This window comes from Scomber scombrus, chromosome 1 (genome assembly GCF_963691925.1).
Source record: "Scomber scombrus chromosome 1, fScoSco1.1, whole genome shotgun sequence".
Classification (NCBI taxonomy): Eukaryota; Metazoa; Chordata; class Actinopteri; order Scombriformes; family Scombridae; genus Scomber; species Scomber scombrus.
In genome coordinates, this window is record NC_084970.1 from 21,946,008 (window position 1) to 21,960,027 (window position 14,020).

A 14,020-nucleotide genomic window follows, 5' to 3' on the forward strand; every position below is an offset into this window, starting at 1 on the left:
TGACTGTATCTACCTTTTTGCGCCTTGCTCTCATAAGCTACAGTTGAGTTGAAAGTGCATCGATTAGAAAACTGTAAAAACTGAAAGCTTTGAGTAGGCAGATAAAACAATGAATCTCAGTGTTTGTCTGAGGAAACTGTGGTCACAGTGATCCAAGGTTCTGCTCTCTACTTGTAAGATTAGACTCCTTCATGTTTGACTTGCGCGACCCCAGCCTCAGTAAACAACACATGCAGCTGTAATTGGAATCACTTGGTCACTCTGAAGCAGGATGAACAGGGCTTTGTTGCTGGCAAGGCAGCTCACAGAACCTGACATACACATCTGAAAGATGGCTGGATCCACAGAAAACAAATGAATGACCCACACCTTCAAAAATCCTAAGCTGCAGCAGTTACTATGGCACTACAACAATCACTACTCCTTATAATAATGAGTATTATTATGATGGCAAATTTGATGTGAATAATGATAATGATATTATCAAAATTGACTATATTAATTACACACATCACACACATATTTCCATAACTAACTCCACAGAGGCATGTTTTATATTAACACTTGCTGGTTAGCACGTGTTATATGTACTGAACTGACTCATGCACAGTGCACTTGCAACACTATTTTAAAACCCAGCTTAAATGGTTAATCAATATTCGATTTTTGTTGAAACTGTATTATTGTTGCAGGACACTTACACAGAAATAACACAATAACATGTTATAATACATGTTACACTTGACAGAGAGGAGGATAATTAACTATCAAATGCACCAAAATTATAATTCTTGTATTTTCTCTGTTCAAAAGTATGATTTCATTCATGGCACATGGAGATATGTTATTGACAAACAATAAGTTATTGTGTGTTTTTGCTCAGAGTCATCACGAATCAGCACCTGTTGCTCCACCAGGTCGAAACTTTATGTGAGAAGATACATGACATTACACTGATTTTACAAGTTTATTTGGCATTCCGTTACAATCTAATCGAATACAGCAGACCTGGAATAAATCCTGCCTGTGTAAAGGTTACAGTGTAATCAGTTTATTGACACAGGTGTTGAGGTGGTGGAAGTGTTTTATTGGACTCTAAGAAGCATTTTGCATGGGATATACCTAATAAACTGATAAGTAAGTGAACCATTGCGCTCATAGAAAACTACCAACAGTCTTCATATTTTGCACTTGGCACCATAGAAGTATTCTTTTATCTTACTTTTTTTTTCTTATCATAGTTTCTTGTACCATGTAATAACATCAACACAGAGATACAAATTCCAAGAAGAGAAGGGCAGGCATACAGGTGATGATATATATTAATGTATGAATGAATTTGAACTCTTAATACTAAACATTACACGACTTGATTGAAAAGAGGGCCATAGGGCTCACTTATAAACACATAGACATTATATATATATGACAGAAATAGAAACCATTCATTCTTGTGTGATTCCTCAAACTTCCTAAAGTGAATGAATGAGCATCTTCAGAAAGGGCATCTGCATCTGTGCGTATGTCCTCTCAAATTTAATAAAGAACATGACTCTGATTAGGATCCTGTTTGAAAGGACTTTTTTTTTGCCCCACAGCTTCCAGGACATTCCAGGATATTAGACCAGTGAGGGCTCTCTCTGTTTTATCTTGGTGCTGACCTTTGCTAAAAAGGTCACTCAAGTTTCACTGCTGGTCATCTCTCGATTGCTCACCAGCCATCCTCATCATGGAAACTATGACTCAAGATTGACATCAAAAGCCTGGAAGCATGAATTTCAGTGTTTAACTGATTTTTATTATTATTTTTAATTTTTATTTGGTCACTGAAAATGAAAAAGAGAGAAATTAAGTTGAATAATGTTTTAATTCTTGTGACAGAGCAGCTTCAACATACTCCTTATTTGCGTTGGACACTGAAGAAATGTGTTGTGAGGATAAACATCCTACTTAAAAACTCACACTGTTCATGGACAGACTTTTTAAACTCATGCAAGTTCTTATCTGTGTTTGAAATACTAAAAAAATATTGTATTATGGTATGTAACTGAGTCGAGTAACAGCACGGACACAAAATGTTCAGTCAAAATTGTAAAACTTTATTAATATTGATGAATCATAACTATTAACTGCCTCATATCAAAAGCTTTCTCTCTCAAGAACATGATCGAAGGTGAGGATAAAACATATGTCCTGTAGCTGACATGAGGATTTCCTGAGGCTGCTGTAAAAATAAACCAACATTTTTATGAGACAACATAATCTCATTGACAAACTACTACAGATACAGTTTAAGCCTCCACCCCTGAGAGCTAGAGAGAGTATATACTGTACCTTTGAGGACAAAAAAACAAAACATTTAATTCTGTTCTTCCATGGTTTATCAATCAAATTCCTCCCCACAGTGCAACGATGTTATTCAGCTGTTATGCGGCTCTCAAAATGTTGTGGCATCTTTCTAGTGTGGCCAATCAATAAATCAGTAATTGCAGCTCATGATTCAACAGAAGAAACCAACTTTTGATCAAAGTAAATGCAAAGAGCTGCAGGCTCCTTTGTTATTATAACTTATTTCATGATTTAATTACTCCTTGTTTATACTCTCTGTCTGTGTAACTGGAATCAAGCACTCTTTACCCTCATGTAGTTACCACATAAACATGCTGAATGTAGCTTTGTGTTAATCAAAATCAAAATGAACAAAAAGACATGAAAAAAGTTAGTATGATCCAGAGTCATCATGTCAAAGCTTCTGATAAACAATCTACTCTGTGGCACCATACGAGTGTTTAATATGGAAACCCCTGCAAGGTGAAAAATTGTTTTATTTGTTCAAAAAGATCATTGCTGCATTATAGTAAAATGTATATATATAACTCATAACAATATAACCTATAATCACTGTTACCCTGCATAGTAATAGAAAAGGTATAAATGCATGAAATAGACCTAATTTGTCATCCAAACTTAAATATTATGCAAGGTGTTGAAAAAGGAAAGGAACAAAAAGAAAAGAGAGAGAGAGGAATAAAATAAGATTTAAAGATCCCCTCCAGACATGTTTTAAGGCATACACATATAAAAACACTGTTCTGAAAAGTTCTGAACAATTTGTGCCTGATATGAAAAGTCTAGTCGCAGTGTAAAGTGATATGGAGGGTTCAAATGTTCACATTGTACTTGTGGTATTTGTACATTTATTTACTTCCACTTCACCTTCAGCCTCGTCTGGACATTTTCTGGTATTCCCCTGTGCTACCTGCTTTATTTCAATTAGCAAACCCCTGAAAACATTTTGTGAAAACTCTTATAAGTGAAAAAAAATTCAGTGAGGCTATTTCTTGACATCTGTGCACATGTTCAGCAGCAGCAGCCCTGCCCTTTGACCTCTAACTGAACGTCCCACATGCTGCTATTGCTCTCTTCTCTGGAGTCTCGGTGATGTCCGGCGGCCTGAGTTCGTAGGTCACAGTGATGACAGCGAGCACCTTGCTGCGAGACTTCTATCTGCCCACCAAAATAAACACAGGAGGGTCCACTCCAGCCCTCCCGCAAAATCCCCTGTCCACCTCTGACTGAGGCTCAGAGATTAAACACTAAGGATGCACAGGATCCTGCCTTCTCTAATCAAAATACTGTCAGGGTCAAAGGTCAAACCGGGAGATCACAGACTTTTATCACAGAGACATTGTCCCAGAGAATGTGGCTTTATTTCAGTAGGGGTAGAATCATGCCTTTTTTTCTCCAATGGACTCCTGTTCTCCTATTCGAGGAGCTTTTTACCACCACCTGCTTGTGTTTTACTCTTTACTCTACTTGCACAAGATCAGCCAGCATGCATCTGTAAAAGAGTGACATTCATGACAGTTCACATCTGCCACTGTCTTAAAAAAAACACATCACAAACTAGATGTCAGATGTCCCCTTTTTTGCAAAGGTTTTTATGTAACACAATGAAATATTAATATTTTTCGACCTAAAAATAATAAAATACAGTTTGGTTGCAAAGTGTTGAAGTGCTGTACCAAATTTGTAACTTTTGTCCCTCTCTGCATTTTATAATCTAGTCCTTTGGAAAACCATCTGTGCCAGAGAATTAGATGCCGAGTTAAATCAATTAGTTAAACTCTCAGAGAGTACTATGTCCATGGTTAATTGTGTTAATCTGTAGTAATCTCAGTAACTGAAGGACAGAGGGAACACCTGAGCAATGACTCAGCACAGAAAATTGCTTGGCAGATACAAACTTGGCCTGCTCTGGCAATAAATAGTGCTTTCATTTCTTTTCTTTTCTTGTCTTGTCTTGTTTTGTACTTCCATGTGGCTGTCATACCTTGAACAAGAGAAAAATAGAAAGATTGCAATAAAAAATAACACAAAGGACAATTTTTCTCCCCACTCTGCATTATACACGCTTCATATGCTGCTGCATTATTGGACTCTTCAAAAGATAAAACACTTGAGAATATCAGAAAAGTCACTTGCTCACTACCTGCCCATCATGAGATGACGGAGAAACTTGCAAACCATAGATATAAAGATATTTTTGTCAAGAGCAAAACCAGGGGTTGAAATATAATTTCAGACTTATATGTATCAGAGCACTCAGACCCATGTTGCTCTGCTTTTGCTGAATGTGTATGTTGGCAAGTGTTTGCTAACCAATTATCCATAAGAATATACTTCACTTAGATATAGTATATCACGGTTAAGGGCTTTGTGATTTACCACTGACCAATAAAAAACACTTAATGCAACTTTTAAAGGGAGAAATGGAGAGTTGTTTTCTTTAATAAGATTACAGAAATATGGAAATCAGCGGTCGATCATCATCCAAACACAGTGGCTTGTTTCCTATGTCAACGCTATTATAAACCAATAAGGGTTTCTAATATAACAATTTTGCTATTGAAACAAGTCAGTTGGAAAACCAAGCCAGATACATTATGGTTTTATATCAACTTTCATTTTTGAGTTTCACTGTGGAGTACAAGGTTGAGGCTTGTATAAGGCAGGAGATCATAAGTTAGTGTCCTTGAAAATATTTAGCGTGTAGGCTCAAGAGTGCACAGTGAGTATTGGGTTTGAAAATTGACTTCATTGGACTGTAAATGAAAGTTAATCTCATCTTATGAATTTGAACTCTTTTTCAGCAGCAACTGCCCTTCAGTGGTTTACCAGAACTTCACAGAATACACTGCATGTGTTGCTGGGTTTAACACAACTGTCAACTTTGTACACTCTAAATTGTCTAGCAAATCTAAACTATTGTTTAAAACAATGCAAAATAAAGTAGAGAAGAAAATGTACACTATGTGAAAACAACAGACTGCAAAATGGAAGGAAATCCACTGAAACCAAAAAGCTGACAGCATCAACCAACATTTAAGCATCTGGACATTTGCAAATAGGGGGTGGTAGGGAGGGAGACAACAAATTGCTGGACATTTGTGTAATTTATTCAGAATACGGTCCCCTCTAGATTGCAGCCTGCAACCTATTTGCACAGCATTATCTCTCAGAAGTGGTTGGAGTCGAGTGAGGTGCCAGTGCTGCGTTTCTGAACTCTCTTCATACTGGTACACATTAGTATCACATGTCTCCACTGCTTGTTTTTAACTCACCATATAGTGCCATTTTAAAATGTATACCACTTATGTTTTATTGGCAGCACATATTATTTGAAATATTAGGAACATTTCTGTTCATTGTCCCATAAATAAATGAAAAGTTGAATTCTCAATATGCATCCAAATTATTCCTCAACTGACATTGTTCCCTCCTCTGAAATCTGGCCACCAAATTGTTTTTCACAGGAACCAGTCTGAAGGTGGTCGTGGACTTGAAAACATGTACAGTAGCTCAATCTGAGAGACTGCCATTACATTTGCTGCTGTCAGCTGTGCAATCACCATGTTGATGTGTCATTATCGTCTGAGGGACATATTTGTGGCCACGGTTTCCAGAACTTGTAAAGCCAAATGAAGACCTCCCTTGAAGTTTTCTGCCCAGTAGATCAAGTATGGTCACTCTTGAGAGCTAAATTATAGGGGCACACACAGTAAGCACGAGAGGTTACCAAGCATGCCAAACATTAGCCATTTAATACCAATAGGTGATTGCAAAATCCAAGAATTGGAGGGCAACAGCTTTTTTTTTCTAACAGCAACAGCTTTTTTCTGTCTCTTACATTGTAAAAGAGTGTACTTGTTTTTCAGAGACTTTTGAGTAGCTGTACTGTAATGTTGAGTACTGCAACATGGGAGCTGGCCCCTTTGTTATTAGTCTTATACTGTGAAAGCGGTTATAGCTCAAGTGATAGAAAAAGACAGCATGATTGGTGTTTCAGTCCCTGTCTCTTCCTTCCTGTTGTTTGATTTTAGTCAAACTAAAATTTATGTTGTGTTTTGTTTTCGATTATATAAAAATAGTAAACAAATTGTTCCTGGTCACTATATTGTTTTTATTTCCTTGCAACATGCCAGTCCACTCATATGTTTCTTTAACAGGACTGCTCACATTTACAGTTTTATTCTCAACATGAACCCTTTTAAATCAATCAGTGCAATATGGTCATGGTCAAACCTGAACAATTACCAGCTCATAAGCAGCCAAACACCTCACTGCAGGTGCTCGTGTTTTTTTCACCCTGGTAGTTTAAATGCATTGACGTCAGTAATGATGCTTTACCTTCAGCTTCTCACATCCAAACACTAAGAGTGTGATACCACCACAAACTAACACATACTCTCCCGGTGAGAACACCCTGACTACTGAATGACACTGCTCAGTTTGATCAGCTTCCAGAGGTTATCTGTTGTGAGAATCTGCAATCTGCTTACCTTATCCATTGAACACACACACTCGCTCACTGCTGTGTGCTGTGTGTGCTCTGAATTTGATGAAGCAGAATGATTCTCTCAACTGATCATATCAGTAAAGGAGGAATCCAAAAGATCAATGCCAGACTCTTGAGGTAGTCACATATGGGATGCATTTTTGTAGATCCTAATAAACTTTCATCTGTGTGGATCTCTGTATGTTGAGGGGCTGGATGGGCTGGGCACTGTCTCCAGGCCTCCTACAAGTTCTGCAGAAAATGGTCAAGGTGTTTTACAGAAGGCAGATGGAAAATAATAACCCTGAACTCAATCTGAGAATCCTCACTGTACTGCACTGGTGTGGAATACTCAAATACTTGCACATACTGTAAATACAATATAAACTGTACACACAAATACATGCCAACACACAGACGACTAACGTAAAGAGACAGCTCCAAGAGTACAACAACTCAAACAATTATATTAAAACTAAAAAAAGGTTATCAATGTAAAAATAGTGACTTCAAATTTGATTTTATATCACAAGAACATTTATTGAACCATGCAATCACATTTGGAAATCAAATTTAGTGCTTCTGAACCAACAAAGCACTGTGGCCCACTGGGCGTTTACCTGTTCTGTCTTTGAACCTGCCTGTCAGAAGGTGCCAGATGTTTAAAGCCCCTCCACAGGAAGTCCAGCAGATGTTTCACTGGCACTGTGTATAATGGAGGTGCAGACTGTTGCTCTGCCTGTGTACACCAAGATTACACACCAACCAAAACTCTTATTAAGGACGGAGAAAGCGAGAACAGATGAAAAGAACAGATTTTTCTATCTTTACCTCCTCAGGCCTTTTTTATTAAATTCAAGATAAGTGCAACCACTGGCTCTTCTTTTCTTTCCTTTCTTTCTTCATTTAATTTGATCAGAAAATCTGCTGACGCAGTTTGGTCCCCCCCCTCTCATGTGAAACCAATTTCAGCAGCGCATAAAAATCTTCTGCAGTGCTTCAAACAGCCAGAGGCACAGCTCATCCTCGCCCAGAATACCCTCACTCACACTGGCCATGAAGTATATGTGTGAACCTGCAGGTGTGTTCTTACCACCGTTCAATGCAGGGACACAGAGAGGGAAGAGAAGCTGTTTCACACATTGATTCTTCATATGATAAAGCCGACAACACCTCTACCAAACATCCTGATATGCACATTAACAAAGCAACAGTATACTTAGTATGTTCCGCACCATGCCGTCAGTATCACAAAAAGACGATATGGAACATTTTTTATGTATTTCTGTGAATGGGAGTCAAACCAGAGCTACAAACAGATATACATGAGCCATACATACACCAGAATCAGTTTAGCATACAGCACTATGGATCTATAAAATAAAACAGTTATGACCAACTTGTTGTTATGAAGAAACAGTGAACAGACAAAGGACAGATAAAGCATTATCTCAAGCTGATTTTTTGTGCGGTGAGCATTTATGGACTCATAACTTAAGGCTTGACCTTCAATAAGAAACACTTCCAGAAAACTACAGTTCAGTTCTTGTATTTCTTTAGTGCAGACTAAAACACTTTTCTTAGTGAAGAAAAAGTGCAGAGAATACAAAACAATAGAATACAATTCAAGATAAAGAACATTAGTAATTGAAGGCAGTGTGCTTATTGAAAAATGTTGATTTGGCTGCATTAATCACACATTTAATAAAGTATTATCAATATGAAGTAATGGCTGATACCGGGGAAAAAAACCCAGCATAGACAAACATTTAATTTAGAAATGTCCTAAAAGTAAAATTAGAATAAACTAGAATAGTGTCTAAATTGTGTTTTCCCCTTCAGTGTTGTTTTTGAATTGTGTCATTGATATAAGAGGGGCCAGTAATACAGTAATAAAATAGACAACATATCTGTTTTTCATTGTGTGCAGGTGGAAATTAAAAATCTATTTGGAGCGCTGTCCTAGTCTTCCTTTTTCATTATTGACTACTTTAAGGATCCAGAGCACAGTTTTCATGGTATTATTGTGAGTTGATAGCGATATATATTATTTTTTCTGAATCAGACAATGACGGCATTTATTGTAATTTATGGCTCACTGACACCCTATGAATCAGAGTATTAACAGGATTCATACGTCAGTGTCGAATCTCTCTGACATTTTTCACTCAATATGTTTTCACTGTCTTTTGTGCCAAAATCCAAGATGAACAATCACACAAGAAGCCCAAGAAACTGAGTGATATACTACCATGCAAATATAAGTGCAACTGCAGAAATGTATTGCCATTAATGCTTTGGATTGCAATAAGTAAAATGTAACTTTGCTGGCTTAAATCTGCAGTAGACTCACTGTTGGTATATTCAATGTACAGAGGATGAAATGAAATGTTTTAAAAGAAAGAGTTACAATATATTAGAGTAAGCACACTTTAACAAGCAATCAACAAATCTTCAATTTAAAGATACAGAAAATGTGTTATAAATCAAGCAAAAGTCTTTGAGCTCCATTTGCAGTTGAAATACACTTCATATATCATATAGGCATCTTTGTTTCCCTTGTGAAAATGTTCATCACAAGGAAATCTATGAAGCATGTTGTGTTTGTCCTGTGGGATGTATCATTAAATATAAAAACCAGTGCTCTTCACTCTTTAATCCCCAAATCAATGACTCAAAGGACATCGCCTGAATTTTGCTTTCTATCGCAGCACTCTTCACGTCACTAATGTCTTTGAAAAACTAAAAAATAATTAGAAACAATCATGTTACATACAATGACACAGCATGTGAAATATAGTAATAAATTAAAGTTAGAAGGGTAAGTACATACAAATAAATAAAAGTATGGGAACAAAAATGTGTCTACTTCTTAGTTTGTCCAGTAATCACTGGATTCACTGCAAAAGAGATGCAACAGATGTGAAATTAAAGAAAAACTTTCCAAATCTTTGCGCAGACTTGGTTGCAATACTGGTGCAGTGCTGTTGTCTCACATTGAAAATAATTCAATAGGATATGACAGAAGAGAAATGTTTGATTCAGTCAGATACAGTGTGAATATTTGCATGTTGTGGAAATGAAACACTTCATCGCAGCTACGCTCATTCTTTACACTTAAAAAGACAGCGAGTGTGGTCAAGACTAATTACAGTTGTTTTGCCTGTGGGCAGGGCTGACCGACGTCATGCCAGGTAGTGGCTCACAACATTCCTCACCGTTGATTTGGATGGTGCCACTGAAATGTTATTGCAGTCATGTGTTTTTAAAATTCTGCAGTAAATTTTCCTGGTTTCAGAAACACTCAACAAATCACTGCTGCACACACAACATATGATCCCCAGTGTGTTTAGGGAGGTTGGGGCTTGTTTGGGCATCTCATACGAAAAAGTATGAGATGCCCAAACAAGCCCGTGAAGATGGAATGTCTCTTTTATGTGAAATTAAATAAGATCAGCTTGTGGGCCTCTCTCCTTCCTGTTCCGCTTTCCGTTTTATGTTCATTTCCATTCCTGAACAAAGCCGTCTCTCCACGGTGTATTAATGCCCATCAAAGGCCTCAATCAAGTTGCTTTGCCACAGGCTAAAGCCGAACTGGAGAGGCTAAAGTTTAATGTTGTCAGTGCAATGAGGATGTGGGCTCATGTCTCTTCCGTGTCCTTGTGTTTTCTTTTAAACCCCACATTCACAAATATCTCGCAAGTCCGGTTGGTGGAGCAAAGCATCTGAAAACAGCACACACTAAAGGGCCATTTCAAGGTCACTGACTGTGGCAACAGTCTTACTCATTGTGCCATCAGGACAATGTCTTTATGTATTTCACTGAGAAAACAGGAAAATTCAGAAAATAAAACATAATTACACAGGACTTCCTAAAAAATTTGTCACAGCTGTGAGTCAATAGACTCTTAGTTTAGAAGAATCCGGCAATGATAAATATTTAAGAGGAAGCTGCCGACTGTCTGCTGACACTTTCTCCCCCTGACTGGAATATTGTGCTTTGTATCAGTCCTGATTAAACTTCCCTTAAACATATTAACCATGTGTATTGTGTACTTGTTTCAGTATGTCATTAACAACAAGGCTGAATTTTATTAAATCTTACTTGTTTTGTTAGACTTTTCCTCTCTGAACAGTTAAATTGAATGTCTTAATTGTTCAATTTAATGTTTAAGCATTTGTAAAGTAAGGAGATGGTAGTTTACTAATATAAAAGAACTTAAATACATTGTCAGCAGTTTGTCTTTTTACTACCAATGAATATGTCCTCATAATAAATAATACCCATAAAAGCTTTCATCAAATGAATGCTTTATCATCAAGGGAATGTCATGTGATATTCAGAGATCAGTTGTCTGTACACATGGGAATAAATACCTGTTAAATTAATTTCTTATTTGACTTACCACTGTCAGGGATTTTTAATATTTAACTCCTGTCAGTAGTAGTACTAACTGCTTCATACAGTCATTTGGCTGAATATTGTACCATGTAAATACAGAAGTAACTTGTGTTTCTGGAGGAAAAATATGAATCCAGTGCTTTTTTTCCTCTCTTTGTATGTGTGTTTAATGCTCTCTTATTCACTGCAGGTGGGCCTACTGTCAGGGGGGAAGCTTTCCCTCACTGTGCCAGAAAACTGACATGTAAATAACTCTTCAATAGTGAAGAATACAGCCCCTCATGCTCTCTCACTTTGACCATCCCGGCTTGTAAAAAAGAGAGTGCGCATGGTTCTTATAATAAAGCAATTACAGAAAGTAAAACTGGGGACACTTTTGCCTGTGAAATAAAAGGAGATCAATTCATGCTTGTGGCCAGAGCAGGAACCTCCCTCTAAACATGCCAGTGGAAATATAAAACATATTATATTCCATCTTTATTTACAGCAGTTGCAGACTTCCTGGAGCTTCACTACAGATGAAAACAGATTAGACAATAATCAGGCATACATAGCATTCAGAGTCCTGCTGGTGTCCATTTCCCTATCTGTTTAAAGCCACTGATTTATCTATAAAATTATTCATCGACTTGGATGCATGGTGGTGAACATTAAGTGCTTAAACTGAGCCAGTTACTAATTTGCATCCTGGAAATCACAAGAGTAACCTGCATCCCCTCACTGAGTAGGTAAATCTGTGTAAAGACTGTGACATGATTACATTACAAGATCATTACCTAACATCAGCTCACTGCTAAGAATAGCACAGACCGAAATATACTGTTTCAGCAGGTTTAAAAATTGGGTAAGTAATCATTAAGTCTGGTTCACTGCCATAAATCATGCCGCTGACAGAGTTCAAAGAAATTAGATATTTTATTTGACTGTATTAGATGAAACATAAATTGCTATAAAGTCATTTCATCTTTCCCCCTGGGACAGTTTGTTTACAGCTGAGTGAGAGTCAGGTTTTTGGGAACATGAACGCTGCATCAGGCATTCGAGTATGGAAAGCTTTCAGGGTGAGGGGCTTGATATGAAACCCAATCATGTAAATGGAGCAGATTTGTTCTCCTCTGTCTCCCAGTCGCTTTCTTTTTTCTCACTCACATATGCGTGTATGTGTGCATGTGTCCACCATGTGTGCATGGCTGTATGAATGTTTGTGTGTTTGTTTCATTATTTGCACACCATGGACTGTATAACTGCTATATAGCTGTGAGTCCCTTTTTACCCACTTAATCTTACTCTACTCAATTTCCACAAAAACTCTTTAGGTCACTGTGCACCCAGAAAGAGTTACAAGGTGATAGCACATACACCATGACATCATCATGCCTGCTGGGTACTTTACAGTACCTGCATGATCAAACAGAGAGATAAATGAGGCTGGGTCACACCTGCAGCAGGGGTCTGACCAGACCGTGTGCTGTTAATGTGTTACTTTGTTAATGAACATTTCACTAATTTACAGAACAACATGTTAACATGTTTCCGAGAGCGCATTTAAACTGACTTAGAAGATTACATCCTACAAATTATTGTAGTTAATCACTACAACGTGAATATAAAATGTCAATTTTAAAATACATTTAATACATTTTAGGCATGATTTAAGCTGATATATATCAAATGGCTGGACTATGAAAATTCAACTATATTTAGTAGCAATATCAAGAAAATGATTACTGGTTATTGGACTTAAAAGAAAACGGAATTTTTGGAAAACGCGTGCCTAATGATGTGCATAATTATATGACATCTTTCATGTGGAATTTGTCTTGACTGTGACATTATGGCTTCATCGTTACTGACATAACACAGGCAACAGAAAATACCACAGAAATATATAACGATGTTTGTCAAGTCGGTCTTTTGTGCTCATTTTATAATCGTTAATATTTAACAGCAGTAGATTGCTGTTATTAAATAAGTAAAGATTCATTCACACCAGTGAGATTAGGGTCCCGATAAGGGGGGAAATAGGCTTTATGAGTGTGTTAAATAAAACTGACATTAATACTGGGATGCTGTCGACTTCAAAATGATTCACTTTAACCTTGCAATCAGTGTTGTCTGAATTTCAAGTATATTGCACGTAATTGGCTGCAGCACTATAGGCGATTAAAACACCTTAGGGACTTTATAACATTACTATCACAGACACTTTTTTCCCCGTTACTGTAAACACAACTTTTCCACAGACTTTACGATATTAATACTCTGAACAGCTTTTCTGAGGCAGACGTGTGAAAACAGGATTCAAAGGGAATTCACCTCTTGCAGAAAACGTGTTGCTGTATCGTGAAAATTCAAATCGATCATTTGTATAAAACCAAACGGAAAAATAAATATTTGATCTTTGAATTCGGCAGTAAGCACTGGCTTTATTACCCTGAGACCAATTCTATAAGACAAGATGGAAAAACAAGGAAGCAATATTTCTAATGGAAATCTAAAATATTTTAGATTTAAGGAGTCTGTGGAATACAGTGAACCTGTGCATAATAATACGCGATACTGTGGCAATATTACTATTTTAAAAATGTACTTGTCTACCTTCATATTGCTATATACCACATGATAATAATTTTTATCCTATAAATGACGAAAAATTGGAAAACAATGAATCTGTTCTGCAAATTTAAATGATTTTCGTGGCAGAACATTACAAACATTAACTGATAAAAGAGATAATTAGTGTGCTAAGTGTCCCGAAAATCCGTTTCAAGTGATAATCA